We start from the raw sequence: 23832 nt of genomic DNA, 5'->3' as shown, positions 1-23832 counted from the left end.
TAGACACAGGGTAAAATGCAAATCCCTAAAAACACATGCAACTTTAAAAGGGACAAACCATCCAAGTACATCAATAATTAAAATGTAATCATCGACATACATTACATTCCAGACAATTCCACAGCAGTTCAAGATATGCCACAGCCTATCTCACCAAAGCTCATAAAACAGACCTAAAAAACCTTTGGGATGACTCATCTGAAACAACACTGTCCCAAAAATATTATTTCTGCTGCAGAGCGTTTAACAAGTACAGCCTTACATGGAAAATATGAACACATTTTGTGGCTAAACCTTGGTCCAGCTTCATCCTGAAAAAAGAATACTAAAATCCTACCAAGATATAGAAACAATAGCCTAAAATGATCCCAACAGCCAGGACATTTTAAAAAACAATTGAATTGACACATACTACCCAAACAGATGTACTGCTTTGGAAAGCATTTGCATGTACGACATAGCACAAAACTACTCCTACAAAAACAATGTGACTCCAGAGGAGACAACTGGTAAATATTCAGTCTCAACTTGTGAAGGAACTTAGTTACCAACCCTCTGCGTAACAGCACCTCTTCTTGTTTGGATACAGTCAACTTGTGAAGGAAGCCTAGTAAAACATACCAAACCCAGCCTACTTAATCATATAAAGTTATCATTCAAATCTCTGCAACATAGAGAACTGTATTACATTGCCCTACTGCAACCTTTTAAACCTTGGAGAAAAGAACAAGAATTATTAGGTGTCTATGACTCATTTGGAGCTTCATTCAAAACAAATGAGAGCAGTATAACAAATGTCAATTTCAGGCAATGCAAACAAATGTTGTACAATGAATGCCAACAAGAGGAATACATTGAAGCTGAACTAGATAAATACACTTGTGAGGGCAGTCACCCTTCCCTTACAGGAAGCCAAGAACCATTTGGCAAGCCACATATTCTAAATGAAGCAGAAGTAGCCATGGCTGAGGTAGACAATGGCAAATATCGATATAAACAATCTGAAGAAGACTTTATCAGGGCTTTAATTCACCTCAGAATGCAAGAAGTCCTAAAAACCAACAACGAAGAACTGTTTGGAGGAACACACTTTATTGTTTTTGGAGACCTCCTACACTTAACACCAGTAAAGGGTCAGCCTATTTTCAAAACATTAGGACACAAACAATGCCGCAATACACTCGGCCGCATTGAAAATGTAAATCTCTGGCATCATTTTTGTTACAGAGAACAAACTCAAAGCATGCATCTGTCTGCAGACCTCACTTATGCTAAACTTCTAAAAAGCATTACTACTGGTCTGCTTAATAAAGATGCAAATTCTATCCTAAATAGAAGACTAATACATGAGCTATATGGGCAAACAACATCTGCTTATAATGTCATGCAACAATTAACTCCGCAAAATATAAAATGCATGGCTTTAATGCTAACCCTTGCAAGTTGTAGTCAATTCAATGAGACAATGTTAAAATACAGATATGCAACCCATACTGCATATCAACTCCACAGACTAACTGGTAGTGCACGGCATTGTACTCCTTATGTGCCAACAGGCAGCAGCATGACTAAATAGCTTGGAAAAATATATCTTAAACACAGCTGTATTGGAGAAAATGTTAACTTTGTGTTCAATCTATAAGTAATTCTATAACGTAAACTTGATGTAGAACAAGGTTTAGTCAATGGAGCAATTGGTACAGTTGTTGGCTTCCAAACATATCCACCTGACAATAACATTCAGTTTGTCAACATCCACATTGACAAACTTTCAGAAGTTACGAAATTGGCTGCAAAATATCATGTTTCCTTCTTTTCAAAGACATGTTTGTACGCAGAGAACAATTCTCTCTGTCTCTTGCATATGCCTCCACTATTCACAAAGCATGCATTGATTACATTGGCAGCACAGTCTTTAAAGAATGTATGAGTTACAAAGCACTTTCACGTCTCGGTACACTCAATGGTCTATTCATAGTTAACTTTGATGCAAAGTCAATGCTGACATTCCTTGCATCCTAGACTACAACAGGCTATGTGCACTGTATAACACATATGCAGTTGAGTTTGTCGTAGACAGTTTTGTGGTTGTATTATTTGATGGAGAATCAGTTGGTTGTTGTTTCTTTAGCCGATATGTTATAGTTTATGTTTGTATTAGTTTTCTTTTTAAAGTTTTTTTTTAATTTAGGTACAGGGTACTAACACTAATACAAACATAAACTATAACATATCGGCTAAAGAAACAACAATCAACTGATTCTCCATCAAATAATACAACCACAAAACTGTCTAAGACAAACTCAACTGCATCTACATCAATATCCAAAGAGACATATATCTCTTCTCAAAAAACAACTGCAGGCCCATCAAAGGATGTAGAGGCACAACTCTCTGGTTCATTTAAATTCAGCAACACAACTCTAGTAAACTGCTATGCAAAGGTAAAAATCTTCTCTTCCAATTGCCACCAATTGTTTACAACATTTACTTAAATGTCTCGTACCAGTTGTGTTTGCAAATGCTCGTCCTTCATAGAAATACCAGAAATAATTCTAACAACCCATACACTGTCTCAGGTATAAGGCAATAATTGGACTACTGTGCAGGAATGGTAACATTTACCATGAACACACAAGAAGATCCTCAAGAAAGAATTGAATTCCTAATGTACTTACTACAAGTACTGCAAACCAACATCATCCATATAAATGAAATCTTCCAGATTCCATACACATGGAAAGCTATATGCACTCTCTGCAACCATGTTTCAAAAGAGCACATCCATAATGAAAAATGTGCATATGTATCCATACCAAACAGTGAATCCATTCCATTTCACCAGCTTCTGCTAAATGCAAATTATGGTATATTATGCCCTTTTTGCAATTCAGGCAATCGTTCCAGAATACAAATAAGCTCACATAGCCAATATGTCATACTAATGCTTGGAGGAAACAATGCAGATGAACCCAAAAATAACTGTAAACTCACTAGCTTTACACACGGTCAAGTATCTCTTGGCAAGAAGATCTTCACAACAATAGGCATAAGCTACCACACTGGTGCCACAACCACTTCAGGGCACTATAGTGTACACATCAAAAAAGAAGAGGTTGGTTTGAATGTAACAACACCTCTGTTACTTCAAAACATAGGTTACCAGCACATATAACAATTGCCTACTAAATATTCCTTCACCCCAAATTTACCCACTCAACAGTTAAAATATCCCAACAGGCATCTAACTAAAACCACAATACACCAATAGAACTTTTAAAAGTCAGTCTAGTTAGAATGCCCCAACAGGTATCTAACTACTTCAGAAATACCCTTCATTGAAATACAATTCAAATATGCAATCACAAATCTTGTTACTACAAAACATCTTCTAAAGGCTAATGTAGCTAGAATAAGCCAAAAGGTATCTAACTACTTTAAACATTCCCTTAATGACAACACACTTCAAACAAACATACTATCACACTTATACTCACTTAATTGTCATTGTTTTTTTTAAAAATCCTGTGTGGATTTATTTTCCCGATGGCCCAATGATTACTTAATGTCAGTACAACAACAGTGTATCATACACCAATGTTGTACCAACCATAGTACATACAATGTACTGTTTATGGGGGTCAAAAAAGTAAATCTATATGTAAAGTGTATGCAATTAAAGCTTTTAAACTCTCCTGTTTAACAAATGATACTGTTTTTTTTCTCCACAGAACACAAACCAGAGATTCCAGCTTTATTACTGTATGCAACTAAGTAACCATACAAAGTATAAACAAATACATATTCCATAAGCACTATCCTCAATTGTACTACAATCATAAATACCATATACAGTTCAATGATATCATTCCACCATATTATAAACATGTTATACTCACACTAGATTACCTATAATTACTACACACATATTACTACTGTGGTGGTTGTGGCCAGTGGGCAGATTCTTGGGGCCAGGGCCTAGTAACTTGTGAATTGTATCAGCATACGCAAGAGACAGACAGAATTGTTCTCTGCATACATACATACCTTTACCAAGAAGGAAACATGCTGTAGTACAGGGAATCTTGTATAGGTTGTTTAAGTTTGCCAACATTGATCAGGACAAATGGAATATTATTTTCCTTTGGATAATGTTTGAAAGCCAACAACTGTTCCAATTGCTCCATTATCTAAAGCTTGCGCTACATTTTTTTAATAGATTGTCATAGGTTATTTAGGCCTGCAATGGTTAGCATTAAACACATGGATTGTTGATTTTGTTCTGTTAACTGTTCCAGTAAATTACGGGGGGATGTGTTTTGTCAATAGAATTCATTTAACAGTCTATGTTTAATGGATAATTTGAGTATATGTTGGATCTGCTGATGTGATGCGTATTTTCTGCAAGTTGTTTGCAGCGAAAGCTATGCTATAAAGTAACGTTGTCTCTGCTGTCGAGAGTGGTACGGCATTCTTTGCAACCTAATGTTTTGAATATGGGTTGGCCTTTCACTGGTGTTAACTGAAGAAGATATCCAATGATAATGGTTCTCATTACCAGGCTGCTGGCAAAACCCAGCAGTAGGTGGCTTGTTACCGGCAACTGCGTAACACAGTTACCGCTGCATTGCTATCGGGATCTCACAGGCAGCGGCAGTATGGTTATTTCCCATTCCCATGGGAATGAGAAACCTGAGGCACTGGCACCGTAACTAACGGTGCCGTTGCTTCAGTGAAAAGCCTGTTGGTAGGGGCCTGAACTCCTGGCAGGTCAGGCCTGCCGGGATATCAGTGGCCCGAACTGGCAGACTCAAAATGATACAGTCCGGAAAAGGTGTCTGTAACATTTTACTGGCACCTTTATTTTCGGACCGGCTTACCTGTAATGAGGATCAATGGCATTTTTCCTCCAAACAGTTCTTTGTATGCAGTCTTTAGGACTTTATATATCTTTAGGTGAATTGATGCAAACATTAGGTCCGAAATCATGCTTACTTCGATCATTCAAGGGAAAGGAATTTGTCAATGAATTTTTTTTTGTACTTTAAATGCATGTTCTGCTGACAATTTGTACTATTCTAATTTGTTTTGTGCTCCACAGGGAGGAGTAGTAGTCGGTGTAAAGTGACACCTCCTAAGCTGTAAGCAGCTAAACCTGTACACCGTTACATCAGCTGAATGGTTATTTGTTTTGTCTTCTAAACATGCTCACATTGCTTTCATTAATAATGTTTTCCCAAAACCACCTTTGCCACTTACATGCAAGAGTAGAAGTGCATAATTGTAATTATTACAATTGCAAGTTGTGTTTTCATATTTTAATCCATGCTCAATCAGTGACTTCTAGGTAAATGATGAATTGTTCATCATCAAACTGTGATATGAGTACTAACAAAAAATGTTGAAATTGTTTGCATTGATATCTGCTGTTTTATAATACATTAATTGCTATTTCTACTTGATCAAGTTGTTTTTGTCTCCCTAAACGATGAATGACTCCCTCCGGCCTTTTCTTTGTCATGTTGTTACATGTTTCGGAGTTTTGTTTGTAGTTTTTTAATTATTTTTGTTTATGGTTTCATTATGTTTAAAACTAATATAAATATTGTACAAAAAAGAAGGTGGGTGAGGCGCGCACTCCCGGTCCTGGTCAATTGAACCTGTTGCAAAAAATAAGTAGATGGGTCACATCCCAAATTGGACAAATATTCACAGGGTTAGATCCCTTCAAATGGACAAATATTCACAGGGTTAGATCCCTTCTGCTGCAAATTAGGTACTCAGTATTAACAGGGTTAGATCCCTTGCTGCAAATCAGGTATTCAGTAATAACAGGGTTAGATCTCTCAGCTGCAGTTCTGTGGTCTGTAGTTCTCCTCCTAGCGCTTTCTTATCTCAAATAATCATCAGGGAGGCTGTTGAGCAGGTGTGTGAATATTTGTCCATTTGAAGGGATCTAACCCTGTGAATATTTGTCCAATTTGGGATGTGACCCATCTACTTATTTTTTGCAACATGTTCAATTGACCAGGACCGGGAGTGCGCGCCTCACCCACCTTCTTTTTTGTACTGAATGCTATGGGAGTCCCGGGCTCCAGAGGCAGCGCCAAGGGGTGACTGTGCCCCACTTTGGAGAATCATAAAGATGGTTCTCTCCCCTCCCCCAAATTTGGGAAGGACTTGTGCTTTGGAGGGGTGTCGGTTGCTGGTCACCTGAACAGAAAAAAACGTTTTCACTACAGCTACCAGAATCCTTTGAGTCTAATTAGACACACCTGCTCAACAGCCTCCCTGATGATTATTTGAGATAAGAAAGCGCTAGGAGGAGAACAACTACAGACCACAGAACTGCAGCTGAGGGATTTAACCCTGTTATTACTGAGTACCTGATTTACAGCAAGGGATCTAACCCTGTTATTACTGAGTACCTGATTTGCAGCAGAAGGGATCTAACCCTGTGAATATTTGTCCATTTTGGGATTTGATCCAGCTACTTATTATATTTTTTGCAACAGGTTCAATTGACCAGGACCGGGAGTGCGCGCCTCACCCACCTTCTTTTTTGTACTGAATGCTATGGGAGTCCCGGGCTCCAGAGGCAGCGCCACGGGGTGACTGTGCCCCACTTTGGAGAATCATAAAGATGGTTCTCTCCCCTCCCCCAAATTTGGGAAGGACTTGTGCTTTGGAGGGGTGTCGGTTGCTGGTCACCTGAACAGAAAAAAACGTTTTCACTACAGCTACCAGAATCCTTTGAGTCTAATTAGACACACCTGCTCAACAGCCTCCCTGATGATTATTTGAGATAAGAAAGCGCTAGGAGGAGAACAACTACAGACCACAGAACTGCAGCTGAGGGATTTAACCCTGTTATTACTGAGTATCTGATTTACAGCAAGGGATCTAACCCTGTTATTACTGAGTACCTGATTTGCAGCAGAAGGGATCTAACCCTGTGAATATTTGTCCATTTTGGGATTTGATCCAGCTACTTATTATATTTTTTGCAACAGGTTCAATTGACCAGGACCGGGAGTGCGCGCCTCACCCACCTTCTTTTTTGTACTGAATGCTATGGGAGTCCCGGGCTCCAGAGGCAGCGCCACGGGGTGACTGTGCCCCACTTTGGAGAATCATAAAGATGGTTCTCTCCCCTCCCCCAAATTTGGGAAGGACTTGTGCTTTGGAGGGGTGTCGGTTGCTGGTCACCTGAACAGAAAAAAACGTTTTCACTACAGCTACCAGAATCCTTTGAGTCTAATTAGACACACCTGCTCAACAGCCTCCCTGATGATTATTTGAGCTAAGAAAGCGCTAGGAGGAGAACAACTACAGACCACAGAACTGCAGCTGAGGGATTTAACCCTGTTATTACTGAGTACCTGATTTACAGCAAGGGATCTAACCCTGTTATTACTGAGTACCTGATTTGCAGCAGAAGGGATCTAACCCTGTGAATATTTGTCCATTTTGGGATTTGATCCAGCTACTTATTATATTTTTTGCAACAGGTTCAATTGACCAGGACCGGGAGTGCGCGCCTCACCCACCTTCTTTTTTGTACTGAATGCTATGGGAGTCCCGGGCTCCAGAGGCAGCGCCACGGGGTGACTGTGCCCCACTTTGGAGAATCATAAAGATGGTTCTCTCCCCTCCCCCAAATTTGGGAAGGACTTGTGCTTTGGAGGGGTGTCGGTTGCTGGTCACCTGAACAGAAAAAAACGTTTTCACTACAGCTACCAGAATCCTTTGAGTCTAATTAGACACACCTGCTCAACAGCCTCCCTGATGATTATTTGAGATAAGAAAGCGCTAGGAGGAGAACAACTACAGACCACAGAACTGCAGCTGAGGGATTTAACCCTGTTATTACCGAGTACCTGATTTACAGCAAGGGATCTAACCCTGTTATTACTGAGTACCTGATTTGCAGCAGAAGGGATCTAACCCTGTGAATATTTGTCCATTTTGGGATTTGATCCAGCTACTTATTATATTTTTTGCAACAGGTTCAATTGACCAGGACCGGGAGTGCGCGCCTCACCCACCTTCTTTTTTGTACTGAATGCTATGGGAGTCCCGGGCTCCAGAGGCAGCGCCACGGGGTGACTGTGCCCCACTTTGGAGAATCATAAAGATGGTTCTCTCCCCTCCCCCAAATTTGGGAAGGACTTGTGCTTTGGAGGGGTGTCGGTTGCTGGTCACCTGAACAGAAAAAAATGTTTTCACTACAGCTACCAGAATCCTTTGAGTCTAATTAGACACACCTGCTCAACAGCCTCCCTGATGATTATTTGAGATAAGAAAGCGCTAGGAGGAGAACAACTACAGACCACAGAACTGCAGCTGAGGGATTTAACCCTGTTATTACTGAGTACCTGATTTACAGCAAGGGATCTAACCCTGTTATTACTGAGTACCTGATTTGCAGCAGAAGGGATCTAACCCTGTGAATATTTGTCCATTTTGGGATTTGATCCAGCTACTTATTATATTTTTTGCAACAGGTTCAATTGACCAGGACCGGGAGTGCGCGCCTCACCCACCTTCTTTTTTGTACTGAATGCTATGGGAGTCCCGGGCTCAAGAGGCAGCGCCACGGGGTGACTGTGCCCCACTTTGGAGAATCATAAAGATGGTTCTCTCCCCTCCCCCAAATTTGGGAAGGACTTGTGCTTTGGAGGGGTGTCGGTTGCTGGTCACCTGAACAGAAAAAAACATTTTCACTACAGCTACCAGAATCCTTTGAGTCTAATTAGACACACCTGCTCAACAGCCTCCCTGATGATTATTTGAGATAAGAAAGCGCTAGGAGGAGAACAACTACAGACCACAGAACTGCAGCTGAGGGATTTAACCCTGTTATTACTGAGTACCTGATTTACAGCAAGGGATCTAACCCTGTTATTACTGAGTACCTGATTTGCAGCAGAAGGGATCTAACCCTGTGAATATTTGTCCATTTTGGGATTTGATCCAGCTACTTATTATATTTTTTGAAACAGGTTCAATTGACCAGGACCGGGAGTGCGCGCCGCACCAACCTGCTTTTTTGTACTGAATGCTATGGGAGTCCCGGGCTCCAGAGGCAGCGCCACGGGGTGACTGTGCCCCACTTTGGAGAATCATAAAGATGGTTCTCTCCCCTCCCCCAAATTTGGGAAGGACTTGTGCTTTGGAGGGGTGTCGGTTGCTGGTCACCTGAACAGAAAAAAATGTTTTCACTACAGCTACCAGAATCCTTTGAGTCTAATTAGACACACCTGCTCAACAGCCTCCCTGATGATTATTTGAGATAAGAAAGCGCTTAGGCGGAGAACAACTACAGACCACAGAACTGCAGCTGAGGGTTTTAACCCTGTTATTACTGAGTACCCGATTTACAGCAAGGGATCTAACCCTGTTATTACTGAGTACCTGATTTGCAGCAGAAGGGATCTAACCCTGTGAATATTTGTCCATTTTGGGATTTGATCCAGCTACTTATTATATTTTTTGCAACAGGTTCAATTGACCAGGACCGGGAGTGCGCGCCTCACCCACCTTCTTTTTTGTACTGAATGCTATGGGAGTCCCGGGCTCCAGAGGCAGCGCCACGGGGTGACTGTGCCCCACTTTGGAGAATCATAAAGATGGTTCTCTCCCCTCCCCCAAATTTGGGAAGGACTTGTGCTTTGGAGGGGTGTCGGTTGCTGGTCACCTGAACAGAAAAAAAGTTTTCACTACAGCTACCAGAATCCTTTGAGTCTAATTAGACACACCTGCTCAACAGCCTCCCTGATGATTATTTGAGATAAGAAAGCGCTAGGAGGAGAACTACAGACCACAGAACTGCAGCTGAGGGATTTAACCCTGTTATTACTGAGTACCTGATTTACAGCAAGGGATCTAACCCTGTTATTACTGAGTACCTGATTTGCAGCAGAAGGGATCTAACCCTGTGAATATTTGTCCATTTTGGGATTTGATCCAGCTACTTATTATATTTTTTGCAACAGGTTCAATTGACCAGGACCGGGAGTGCGCGCCTCACCCACCTTCTTTTTTGTACTGAATGCTATGGGAGTCCCGGGCTCCAGAGGCAGCGCCACGGGGTGACTGTGCCCCACTTTGGAGAATCATAAAGATGGTTCTCTCCCCTCCCCCAAATTTGAGAAGGACTTGTGCTTTGGAGGGGTGTCGGTTGCTGGTCACCTGAACAGAAAAAAACGTTTTCACTACAGCTACCAGAATCCTTTGAGTCTAATTAGACACACCTGCTCAACAGCCTCCCTGATGATTATTTGAGATAAGAAAGCGCTAGGAGGAGAACAACTACAGACCACAGAACTGCAGCTGAGGGATTTAACCCTGTTATTACTGAGTACCTGATTTACAGCAAGGGATCTAACCCTGTTATTACTGAGTACCTGATTTGCAGCAGAAGGGATCTAACCCTGTGAATATTTGTCCATTTTGGGATTTGATCCAGCTACTTATTATATTTTTTGCAACAGGTTCAATTGACCAGGACCGGGAGTGCGCGCCTCACCCACCTTCTTTTTTGTACTGAATGCTATGGGAGTCCCGGGCTCCAGAGGCAGCGCCACGGGGTGACTGTGCCCCACTTTGGAGAATCATAAAGATGGTTCTCTCCCCTCCCCCAAATTTGGGAAGGACTTGTGCTTTGGAGGGGTGTCGGTTGCTGGTCACCTGAACAGAAAAAAACGTTTTCACTACAGCTACCAGAATCCTTTGAGTCTAATTAGACACACCTGCTCAACAGCCTCCCTGATGATTATTTGAGATAAGAAAGCGCTAGGAGGAGAACAACTACAGACCACAGAACTGCAGCTGAGGGATTTAACCCTGTTATTACTGAGTACCTGATTTACAGCAAGGGATCTAACCCTGTTATTACTGAGTACCTGATTTGCAGCAGAAGGGATCTAACCCTGTGAATATTTGTCCATTTTGGGATTTGATCCAGCTACTTATTATATTTTTTGCAACAGGTTCAATTGACCAGGACCGGGAGTGCGCGCCTCACCCACCTTCTTTTTTGTACTGAATGCTATGGGAGTCCTGGGCTCCAGAGGCAGCGCCACGGGGTGACTGTGCCCCACTTTGGAGAATCATAAAGATGGTTCTCTCCCCTCCCCCAAATTTGGGAAGGACTTGTGCTTTGGAGGGGTGTCGGTTGCTGGTCACCTGAACAGAAAAAAACGTTTTCACTACAGCTACCAGAATCCTTTGAGTCTAATTAGACACACCTGCTCAACAGCCTCCCTGATGATTATTTGAGATAAGAAAGCGCTAGGAGGAGAACAACTACAGACCACAGAACTGCAGCTGAGGGATTTAACCCTGTTATTACTGAGTACCTGATTTACAGCAAGGGATCTAACCCTGTTATTACTGAGTACCTGATTTGCAGCAGAAGTGATCTAACCCTGTGAATATTTGTCCATTTTGGGATTTGATCCAGCTACTTATTATATTTTTTGCAACAGGTTCAATTGACCAGGACCGGGAGTGCGCGCCTCACCCACCTTCTTTTTTGTACTGAATGCTATGGGAGTCCCGGGCTCCAGAGGCAGCGCCACGGGGTGACTGTGCCCCACTTTGGAGAATCATAAAGATGGTTTTCTCCCCTCCCCCAAATTTGGGAAGGACTTGTGCTTTGGAGGGGTGTCGGTTGCTGGTCACCTGAACAGAAAAAAATGTTTTCACTACAGCTACCAGAATCCTTTGAGTCTAATTAGACACACCTGCTCAACAGCCTCCCTGATGATTATTTGAGATAAGAAAGCGCTAGGAGGAGAACAACTACAGACCACAGAACTGCAGCTGAGGGATTTAACCCTGTTATTACTGAGTACCTGATTTACAGCAAGGGATCTAACCCTGTTATTACTGAGTACCTGATTTGCAGCAGAAGGGATCTAACCCTGTGAATATTTGTCCATTTTGGGATTTGATCCAGCTACTTATTATATTTTTTGCAACAGGTTCAATTGACCAGGACCGGGAGTGCGCGCCTCACCCACCTTCTTTTTTGTACTGAATGCTATGGGAGTCCCGGGCTCCAGAGGCAGCGCCACGGGGTGACTGTGCCCCACTTTGGAGAATCATAAAGATGGTTCTCTCCCCTCCCCCAAATTTGGGAAGGACTTGTGCTTTGGAGGGGTGTCGGTTGCTGGTCACCTGAACAGAAAAAAACGTTTTCACTACAGCTACCAGAATCCTTTGAGTCTAATTAGACACACCTGCTCAACAGCCTCCCTGATGATTATTTGAGATAAGAAAGCGCTAGGAGGAGAACAACTACAGACCACAGAACTGCAGCTGAGGGATTTAACCCTGTTATTACTGAGTACCTGATTTACAGCAAGGGATCTAACCCTGTTATTACTGAGTACCTGATTTGCAGCAGAAGGGATCTAACCCTGTGAATATTTGTCCATTTTGGGATTTGATCCAGCTACTTATTATATTTTTTGAAACAGGTTCAATTGACCAGGACCGGGAGTGCGCGCCGCACCAACCTGCTTTTTTGTACTGAATGCTATGGGAGTCCCGGGCTCCAGAGGCAGCGCCACGGGGTGACTGTGCCCCACTTTGGAGAATCATAAAGATGGTTCTCTCCCCTCCCCCAAATTTGGGAAGGACTTGTGCTTTGGAGGGGTGTCGGTTGCTGGTCACCTGAACAGAAAAAAATGTTTTCACTACAGCTACCAGAATCCTTTGAGTCTAATTAGACACACCTGCTCAACAGCCTCCCTGATGATTATTTGAGATAAGAAAGCGCTAGGAGGAGAACAACTACAGACCACAGAACTGCAGCTGAGGGATTTAACCCTGTTATTACTGAGTACCTGATTTACAGCAAGGGATCTAACCCTGTTATTACTGAGTACCTGATTTGCAGCAGAAGGGATCTAACCCTGTGAATATTTGTCCATTTTGGGATTTGATCCAGCTACTTATTATATTTTTTGCAACAGGTTCAATTGACCAGGACCGGGAGTGCGCGCCTCACCCACCTTCTTTTTTGTACTGAATGCTATGGGAGTCCCGGGCTCCAGAGGCAGCGCCACGGGGTGACTGTGCCCCACTTTGGAGAATCATAAAGATGGTTCTCTCCCCTCCCCCAAATTTGGGAAGGACTTGTGCTTTGGAGGGGTGTCGGTTGCTGGTCACCTGAACAGAAAAAAAGTTTTCACTACAGCTACCAGAATCCTTTGAGTCTAATTAGACACACCTGCTCAACAGCCTCCCTGATGATTATTTGAGATAAGAAAGCGCTAGGAGGAGAACTACAGACCACAGAACTGCAGCTGAGGGATTTAACCCTGTTATTACTGAGTACCTGATTTACAGCAAGGGATCTAACCCTGTTATTACTGAGTACCTGATTTGCAGCAGAAGGGATCTAACCCTGTGAATATTTGTCCATTTTGGGATTTGATCCAGCTACTTATTATATTTTTTGCAACAGGTTCAATTGACCAGGACCGGGAGTGCGCGCCTCACCCACCTTCTTTTTTGTACTGAATGCTATGGGAGTCCCGGGCTCCAGAGGCAGCGCCACGGGGTGACTGTGCCCCACTTTGGAGAATCATAAAGATGGTTCTCTCCCCTCCCCCAAATTTGAGAAGGACTTGTGCTTTGGAGGGGTGTCGGTTGCTGGTCACCTGAACAGAAAAAAACGTTTTCACTACAGCTACCAGAATCCTTTGAGTCTAATTAGACACACCTGCTCAACAGCCTCCCTGATGATTATTTGAGATAAGAAAGCGCTAGGAGGAGAACAACTACAGACCACAGAACTGCAGCTGAGGGATTTAACCCTGTTATTACTGAGTACCTGATTTACAGCAAGGGATCTAACCCTGTTATTACTGAGTACCTGATTTGCAGCAGAAGGGATCTAACCCTGTGAATATTTGTCCATTTTGGGATTTGATCCAGCTACTTATTATATTTTTTGCAACAGGTTCAATTGACCAGGACCGGGAGTGCGCGCCTCACCCACCTTCTTTTTTGTACTGAATGCTATGGGAGTCCCGGGCTCCAGAGGCAGCGCCACGGGGTGACTGTGCCCCACTTTGGAGAATCATAAAGATGGTTCTCTCCCCTCCCCCAAATTTGGGAAGGACTTGTGCTTTGGAGGGGTGTCGGTTGCTGGTCACCTGAACAGAAAAAAACGTTTTCACTACAGCTACCAGAATCCTTTGAGTCTAATTAGACACACCTGCTCAACAGCCTCCCTGATGATTATTTGAGATAAGAAAGCGCTAGGAGGAGAACAACTACAGACCACAGAACTGCAGCTGAGGGATTTAACCCTGTTATTACTGAGTACCTGATTTACAGCAAGGGATCTAACCCTGTTATTACTGAGTACCTGATTTGCAGCAGAAGGGATCTAACCCTGTGAATATTTGTCCATTTTGGGATTTGATCCAGCTACTTATTATATTTTTTGCAAGAGGTTCAATTGACCAGGACCGGGAGTGCGCGCCTCACCCACCTTCTTTTTTGTACTGAATGCTATGGGAGTCCCGGGCTCCAGAGGCAGCGCCACGGGGTGACTGTGCCCCACTTTGGAGAATCATAAAGATGGTTCTCTCCCCTCCCCCAAATTTGGGAAGGACTTGTGCTTTGGAGGGGTGTCGGTTGCTGGTCACCTGAACAGAAAAAAACGTTTTCACTACAGCTACCAGAATCCTTTGAGTCTAATTAGACACACCTGCTCAACAGCCTCCCTGATGATTATTTGAGATAAGAAAGCGCTAGGAGGAGAACAACTACAGACCACAGAACTGCAGCTGAGGGATTTAACCCTGTTATTACTGAGTACCTGATTTACAGCAAGGGATCTAACCCTGTTATTACTGAGTACCTGATTTGCAGCAGAAGTGATCTAACCCTGTGAATATTTGTCCATTTTGGGATTTGATCCAGCTACTTATTATATTTTTTGCAACAGGTTCAATTGACCAGGACCGGGAGTGCGCGCCTCACCCACCTTCTTTTTTGTACTGAATGCTATGGGAGTCCCGGGCTCCAGAGGCAGCGCCACGGGGTGACTGTGCCCCACTTTGGAGAATCATAAAGATGGTTCTCTCCCCTCCCCCAAATTTGGGAAGGACTTGTGCTTTGGAGGGGTGTCGGTTGCTGGTCACCTGAACAGAAAAAAACGTTTTCACTACAGCTACCAGAATCCTTTGAGTCTAATTAGACATACCTGCTCAACAGCCTCCCTGATGATTATTTGAGATAAGAAAGCGCTAGGAGGAGAACAACTACAGATCACAGAACTGCAGCTGAGGGATTTAACCCTGTTATTACTGAGTACCTGATTTACAGCAAGGGTTTTAACCCTGTTATTACTGAGTACCTGATTTGCAGCAGAAGGGATCTAACCCTGTGAATATTTGTCCATTTTGGGATTCGATCCAGCTACTTATTATATTTTTTGCAACAGGTTCAATTGACCAGGACCGGGAGTGCGCGCCTCACCCACCTTCTTTTTTGTACTGAATGCTATGGGAGTCCCGGGCTCCAGAGGCAGCGCCACGGGGTGACTGTGCCCCACTTTGGAGAATCATAAAGATGGTTTTCTCCCCTCCCCCAAATTTGGGAAGGACTTGTGCTTTGGAGGGGTGTCGGTTGCTGGTCACCTGAACAGAAAAAAATGTTTTCACTACAGCTACCAGAATCCTTTGAGTCTAATTAGACACACCTGCTCAACAGCCTCCCTGATGATTATTTGAGATAAGAAAGCGCTAGGAGGAGAACAACTACAGACCACAGAACTGCAGCTGAGGGATTTAACCCTGTTATTACTGAGTACCTGATTTACAGCAAGGGATCTAACCCTGTTATTACTGAGTACCTGATTTGCAGCAGAAGGGATCTAACCCTGTGAATATTTGTCCATTTTGGGATTTGATCCAGCTACTTATTATATTTTTTGCAACAGGTTCAATTGACCAGGACCGGGAGTGCGCGCCTCACCCACCTTCTTTTTTGTACTGAATGCTATGGGAGTCCCGGGCTCCAGAGGCAGCGCCACGGGGTGACTGTGCCCCACTTTGGAGAATCATAAAGATGGTTCTCTCCCTCCCCCAAATTTGGGAAGGACTTGTGCTTTGGAGGGATGTCGGTTGCTGGTCACCTGAACAGAAAAAAACGTTTTCACTACAGCTACCAGAATCCTTTGAGTCTAATTAGACACACCTGCTCAACAGCCTCCCTGATGATTATTTGAGATAAGAAAGCGCTAGGAGGAGAACAACTACAGACCACAGAACTGCAGCTGAGGGATTTAACCCTGTTATTACTGAGTACCTGATTTACAGCAAGGGATCTAACCCTGTTATTACTGAGTACCTGATTTGCAGCAGAAGGGATCTAACCCTGTGAATATTTGTCCATTTTGGGATTTGATCCAGCTACTTATTATATTTTTTGAAACCGGTTCAATTGACCAGGACCGGGAGTGCGCGCCTCACCCACCTTCTTTTTTGTACTGAATGCTATGGGAGTCCCGGGCTCCAGAGGCAGCGCCACGGGGTGACTGTGCCCCACTTTGGAGAATCATAAAGATGGTTCTCTCCCCTCCCCCAAATTTGGGAAGGACTTGTGCTTTGGAGGGGTGTCGGTTGCTGGTCACCTGAACAGAAAAAAATGTTTTCACTACAGCTACCAGAATCCTTTGAGTCTAATTAGACACACCTGCTCAACAGCCTCCCTGATGATTATTTGAGATAAGAAAGCGCTAGGAGGAGAACAACTACAGACCACAGAACTGCAGCTGAGGGATTTAACCCTGTTATTACTGAGTACCTGATTTACAGCAAGGGATCTAACCCTGTTATTACTGAGTACCTGATTTGCAGCAGAAGGGATCTAACCCTGTGAATATTTGTCCATTTTGGGATTTGATCCAGCTACTTATTATATTTTTTGCAACAGGTTCAATTGACCAGGACCGGGAGTGCGCGCCTCACCCACCTTCTTTTTTGTACTGAATGCTATGGGAGTCCCGGGCTCCAGAGGCAGCGCCACGGGGTGACTGTGCCCCACTTTGGAGAATCATAAAGATGGTTCTCTCCCCTCCCCCAAATTTGGGAAGGACTTGTGCTTTGGAGGGGTGTCGGTTGCTGGTCACCTGAACAGAAAAAAACGTTTTCACTACAGCTACCAGAATCCTTTGAGTCTAATTAGACACACCTGCTCAACAGCCTCCCTGATGATTATTTGAGATAAGAAAGCGCTAGGAGGAGAACTACAGACCACAGAACTGCAGCTGAGGGATTTAACCCTGTTATTACTGAGTACCTGATTTACAGCAAGGGATCTAACCCTGTTATTACTGAGTACCTGATTTGCAGCAGAAGGGATCTAACCCTGTGAATATTTGTCCATTTTGGGATTTGATCCAGCTACTTATTATATTTTTTGCAACAGGTTCAATTGACCAGGACCGGGAGTGCGCGCCTCACCCACCTTCTTTTTTGTACTGAATGCTATGGGAGTCCCGGGCTCCAGAGGCAGCGCCACGGGGTGACTGTGCCCCACTTTGGAGAATCATAAAGATGGTTCTCTCCCCTCCCCCAAATTTGGGAAGGACTTGTGCTTTGGAGGGGTGTCGGTTGCTGGTCACCTGAACAGAAAAAAACGTTTTCACTACAGCTACCAGAATCCTTTGAGTCTAATTAGACACACCTGCTCAACAGCCTCCCTGATGATTATTTGAGATAAGAAAGCGCTAGGAGGAGAACAACTACAGACCACAGAACTGCAGCTGAGGGATTTAACCCTGTTATTACTGAGTACCTGATTTACAGCAAGGGATCTAACCCTGTTATTACTGAGTACCTGATTTGCAGCAGAAGGGATCTAACCCTGTGAATATTTGTCCATTTTGGGATTTGATCCAGCTACTTATTATATTTTTTGCAACAGGTTCAATTGACCAGGACCGGGAGTGCGCGCCTCACCCACCTTCTTTTTTGTACTGAATGCTATGGGAGTCCCGGGCTCCAGAGGCAGCGCCACGGGGTGACTGTGCCCCACTTTGGAGAATCATAAAGATGGTTCTCTCCCTCCCCCAAATTTGGGAAGGACTTGTGCTTTGGAGGGGTGTCGGTTGCTGGTCACCTGAACAGAAAAAAACGTTTTCACTACAGCTACCAGAATCCTTTGAGTCTAATTAGACACACCTGCTCAACAGCCTCCCTGATGATTATTTGAGATAAGAAAGCGCTAGGAGGAGAACAACTACAGACCACAGAACTGCAGCTGAGGGATTTAACCCTGTTATTACTGAGTACCTGATTTACAGCAAGGGATCTAACCCTGTTATTACTGAGTACCTGATTTGCAGCAGAAGGGATCTAACCCTGTGAATATTTGTCCATTTTGGGATTTGATCCAGCTACTTATTATATTTTTTGCAACAGGTTCAATTGACCAGGACCGGGAGTGCGCGCCTCACCCACCTTCTTTTTTGTACTGAATGCTATGGGAGTCCCGGGCTCCAGAGGCAGCGCCACGGGGTGACTGTGCCCCACTTTGGAGAATCATAAAGATGGTTCTCTCCCCTCCCCCAAATTTGGGAAGGACTTGTGCTTTGGAGGGGTGTCGGTTGCTGGTCACCTGAACAGAAAAAAACGTTTTCACTACAGCTACCAGAATCCTTTGAGTCTAATTAGACACACCTGCTCAACAGCCTCCCTGATGATTATTTGAGATAAGAAAGCGCTAGGAGGAGAACAACTACAGACCACAGAACTGCAGCTGAGGGATTTAACCCTGTTATTACTGAGTACCTGATTTACAGCAAGGGATCTAACCCTGTTATTACTGAGTACCTGATTTGCAGCAGAAGGGATCTAACCCTGTGAATATTTGTCCATTTTGGGATTTGATCCAGCTACTTATTATATTTTTTGCAACAGGTTCAATTGACCAGGACCGGGAGTGCGCGCCTCACCCACCTTCTTTTTTGTACTGAATGCTATGGGAGTCCCGGGCTCCAGAGGCAGCGCCATGGGGTGACTGTGCCCCACTTTGGAGAATCATAAAGATGGTTCTCTCCCCTCCCCCAAATTTGGGAAGGACTTGTGCTTTGGAGGGGTGTCGGTTGCTGGTCACCTGAACAGAAAAAAACGTTTTCACTACAGCTACCAGAATCCTTTGAGTCTAATTAGACACACCTGCTCAACAGCCTCCCTGATGATTATTTGAGATAAGAAAGCGCTAGGAGGAGAACAACTACAGACCACAGAACTGCAGCTGAGGGATTTAACCCTGTTATTACTGAGTACCTGATTTACAGCAAGGGATCTAACCCTGTTATTACTGAGTACCTGATTTGCAGCAGAAGGGATCTAACCCTGTGAATATTTGTCCATTTTGGGATTTGATCCAGCTACTTATTATATTTTTTGCAACAGGTTCAATTGACCAGGACCGGGAGTGCGCGCCTCACCCACCTTCTTTTTTGTACTGAATAATATAAATATTGTTTCAGTTTGAATGCACTTCAAGTATCAGTTTTATTTAGTAACTTAAAAGTGAGGAACGTGACTTTTCATACTTTTCATATGTGATTGAGTTGATTTTTTAGAATGCTATTTTATGACTTTGGAAGATATAGTTGCATGTCAATTTTGCATGTTGGGGGCTAATTTTCTGTTGAAATTGTTTTTGATCACTTTTCTTTTTTGATGCAGGAATACCATTTTTCTCAGTGATCACTGTGGTTGTACTTTTCAAGAGCAGAATGACTGGTTTTCTTGCTGGCATGTGTTCGATAAATTGTTTGAGTCCAGTGGGAGTGTATGATGTGCTCTTGTTTTACCTGTCCAATCTCTTTTTTTTTTTTATAATGGACTTTTAATGGGAATTTCTCGTATCTGTTGGAGAAAAGCAAGTGTGTATTTCAATGTTGGTTTTGCTATCTAGCAAGAGATTAATATTGAGTACCTGGATGAGGAGGAGGGATTTGGCATTAAAAATATGGATTAATATTGGATACTGGAATGAGTAGTAGGTAGTGAAATGAAGAAGAGTGTGGGTAATGATATGGATTAGTATTGGGTATTGATGAAAAAGTAGAATGAGCACTGCGGCTAAGAAGGGGAAAGATAATGATTGTCATGGTGTAATAGTATAAGGTAAAACAATGTGGGGGTAGCAAAATGGGTGAGTATTAGGTACTGTAACGAGGAAGAGGGATGTTGCGGGAAATGAAGTGGATTTTGATGGGGAGCTGAAACGGGGAATAGGGATGTATAAGTGAGCATATAGCTTTGATACACCAGGGGGTCTGCCATAACCTTGTGTATGTTATATTGTGTCCTAACTGCCTATTTTTGAAAAAGCACACATTCAGCAATTTCTGGGAATTGCCTATACTGATAGCCCGGGCCAGACCCCGCTCCACCTCTGTGCAGGGCAAATGGGTGGAGTTGGTCAAATGTCACTGTTGCCAGTGCACCCCAGACTGGTATGCTGACCTTGGGCCAAAATGTCAGCCCACCAACTGTTGTGGGGCTGGAGACAAAATCACAAAATTGTCAATCTCCTGAAATCGCCTATACTGATAGCACAGGGCCGGACCCCGCTCCACCCTTGTCCAGGACGAATGCGTGGGGTTGGTAAAATGTCACTATCCCCCGTACACCCCAGACTGGTATGCCAAACTTGGGCCAAATTTCAGCCCACCAACTGTTATGGGGCTATATTCAACTCTGAACATACACACACACTTTCACAAATATATCTACACATATAAAGCGCACAAATAGCCCAAAGGTATTGTGGTGCTGTTACAAGAATGCATACTTAGTTACATGAATAGGATAAGAACAATGGGAAAAACAGGGGAGAAGATGTAGAGACAGCCTGATTGTGGTCAGTGGTCATAGTGAACCTTCTAACAGTGAGGTAACACTGTGTTAGAGCTAAGGTACACTCAGAAGTTCCGCTGTTACAAGGAAGCAGGGTGGGGAGGGTCTGTAAAATGAGAACTAAACAGGTTAGTGTGGAAGGGAGAGGGTTATATATAGTATATATACAGATTGGGATGAGGGAGAGAGTGTTTTGGAAATTATATGGATTAGTATGGGGTAGTACTGTGAGAGAGAATTATATATGGCTAATGACATGGACTGTATTTTGGTACTTGGAGAACGAAGAGGGATAAAGGGGTAATGGCAATCATTGTGATTTTATAATGGGATGAGAAAAAGGAATGTGGGTGTAGAAAAATGGGTGAGTATTACGTACAAGGACAAGGAAAGGGGTTCTTGGGGAAATTATATGTATTAGGATTGGGTGCTGGGATTAGGAAGATGGATGGATAGGTAATGAGCATAAACATGATAGAGGGGTTTTGCTGTCAATTACTCTATGTGTAGCAATGGGGGTGTAGTGATAATAACACAGATTAGTATTGGGTACTGCAATGAGGCACTGGCATTTGAGGTAACAATAAGTATAATATGGGATACTAGAATGAGGAATATCGATGTTTAGATTTCGATATGGATGACTATTGAGTAGTAGGATGAGGAGGTAATGATGTGTATTACTGTTACAGTACAAGTATGAGAAAGAGTAGTGGACTGATAATGATAGTGATTAAAATTGGGTATTGGAATGAAGAACAGAGTGTTTGGGTAATGATATGGATTAGTATTGGGTAGTACTGTGAGGAAGAAGTATATGTGGGTAATAGCATGGACTATGTTTTGGTACTAGGGCGAGGAAGAGGGATGAAGTGGTAATGGTAATGATTGTGATTGTGTAATGGGATGAGAAAAAGGATTGTGGGGGTAACAAAATGGACGAGCATTGGTACTCAGATGAGGAAGAGGGATTTGTTGGGGTAATGATATGGATTATAATTGAGAAGTGGCATGAGGAAAATGTATAGGTAATATTGGAGCTGTAGGCCAAAACAATTATAGAGTCATAGGTTGCTCACAAGATTCACACAAGACCATAATGAAAGACTGAATTTAACTCTCCATTATGCCAAAGTTTGTTTTATCCTCTATTGATCCTGATCAAATGTGATTGGTATGTACACTGGTGCATAGGAGGTCAGGACCAGTATTCCAGGCGCCTCATTATAATTGAGTCTAAAAATTGATGACATTGTATTTTAGTTGTAGTTTTCCGAAAGTGCTGTTTTGGAGTTAAATTGTATAGATTGGAAAAGATTAATTGTGCATATAGTAAAAAGGGTTCCATTTAATAATGTCCCCACAAAAATATCGGCATGCAAAAATATCGCAGAAAAATGGCAGTTTTTTGAGGGGACATTATTGCATGGAACATGCGGGGGACACCCCCGCAAACCCCAGGCCCTTTTTTTTTCTTTTTTTTTTTGGCTGCCCCTATCCGCATATATATTGTCACCCATATAATATTGCCACAACCTTTTCCCGGCGATATTATGTACGGCGACCATGTATATGGGGATAATATTACCTAATACTGTAAAAAGGTATACTTGTTCTATTTTATTTATTTAGCATGTATCTATTATATTGTTTTAGCATACTTGATTACTTTTGAAGATTAAAAAATGTCTTCTTAAATATTGATGGCTGTAGATCCTGGAAATAGAAATCTCTAAAAGTCTGAAAGGTAGCATGTGATAGAGCAGTCTCTTAGACACAGCACAAATGCACTCTCAGAGTTGAAAGATATATCTGAAATGGTGAGCTGAGATGAGAAGCTTAGATGGAGGGTCTGTGTATGTGATTGGTGGATGGCTTTGCGACTGCTTGAATGCATGCCATTCGGGCACTTTTTTATGCCCTGCAGGGAAACAGGACTATGATGGCGGTGGACATTGCGGATGTGCGTGGACCTCGGGGGACTCAGCCAATCAGCCATTCTGTTTGTGCAGGAGGAGTTGAACTCGATAAGATAGGACAGTAAGTGTTTCATTTCTTGTTGCATTGCTGAAAGCATGGAGCTGAACAAGAAGACTGGAGATGTATGCAGCTTAGTATCTTACATAATCTTGGCTTTGAAAAATGTGAGATGTTCTGGTATGGAGTTCACGCCATGAAGTGGAATCAACGGTTACCTATTTGTAAGAACATGGTGCATTTGAAACATCCACAACTGATTATTGATCATTCTACAGGTAATAGTTTAGGGTAGCTTTTGCCACAAACCTCATAATTTCTTCACGATTCATGCAGAAAAGTGTGGAAATGTCAAAACTCTTCTGTCCACAAATGAAAAAAGCCAGGCAGAATGTGCATACATCTGTTTGTGCATTTCTTCAAGATTTTGGAATAGAGTCTTTTGAAAATGGCAACATTGGATATGATGCAATGAATATTTTTTAGAAAGCATTGAGTATATCTTACAAGTATTGGAAAATAGTTTTCTATGTAATATTTTGAATGCATTGACTATTTTTGTGAAAACATGCTATTGTGAAAACACCAGTATATAGAGAGAGCATTAGTTTGCACATTGCATGCATATTCGTTGACAACACACTTACTATTGCAAAAAGGTTCTTGTAAGAGCAAATATGAAAGAGTTAAACAAAGAATTATGTTGACACCACTAATGAGATCATACGTGATTATGATGTAATTCATGATGTCATCAGTGATGTCATCTGCAATGTCATCATTGTGATCATAGGCTGTCCAACAGGGGGCACATAATTGAGGTGGACTTGCTGAAAATATGATAGCTGATTTTCAGTGGTGTTGCTGCATATCTTATTATTTTAACTCTCTCTTGACCAAGGTTTTTTTCACTGAATTTCAAAGGTGTTGTTGCTATGTATTTTTC

This window comes from Ambystoma mexicanum, chromosome 7q (assembly GCF_040938575.1).
Source record: "Ambystoma mexicanum isolate Mex_15411 chromosome 7q, UKY_AmexF1_1, whole genome shotgun sequence".
Classification (NCBI taxonomy): domain Eukaryota; kingdom Metazoa; phylum Chordata; class Amphibia; order Caudata; family Ambystomatidae; genus Ambystoma; species Ambystoma mexicanum.
This window is presented reverse-complemented; position numbering follows the sequence as displayed.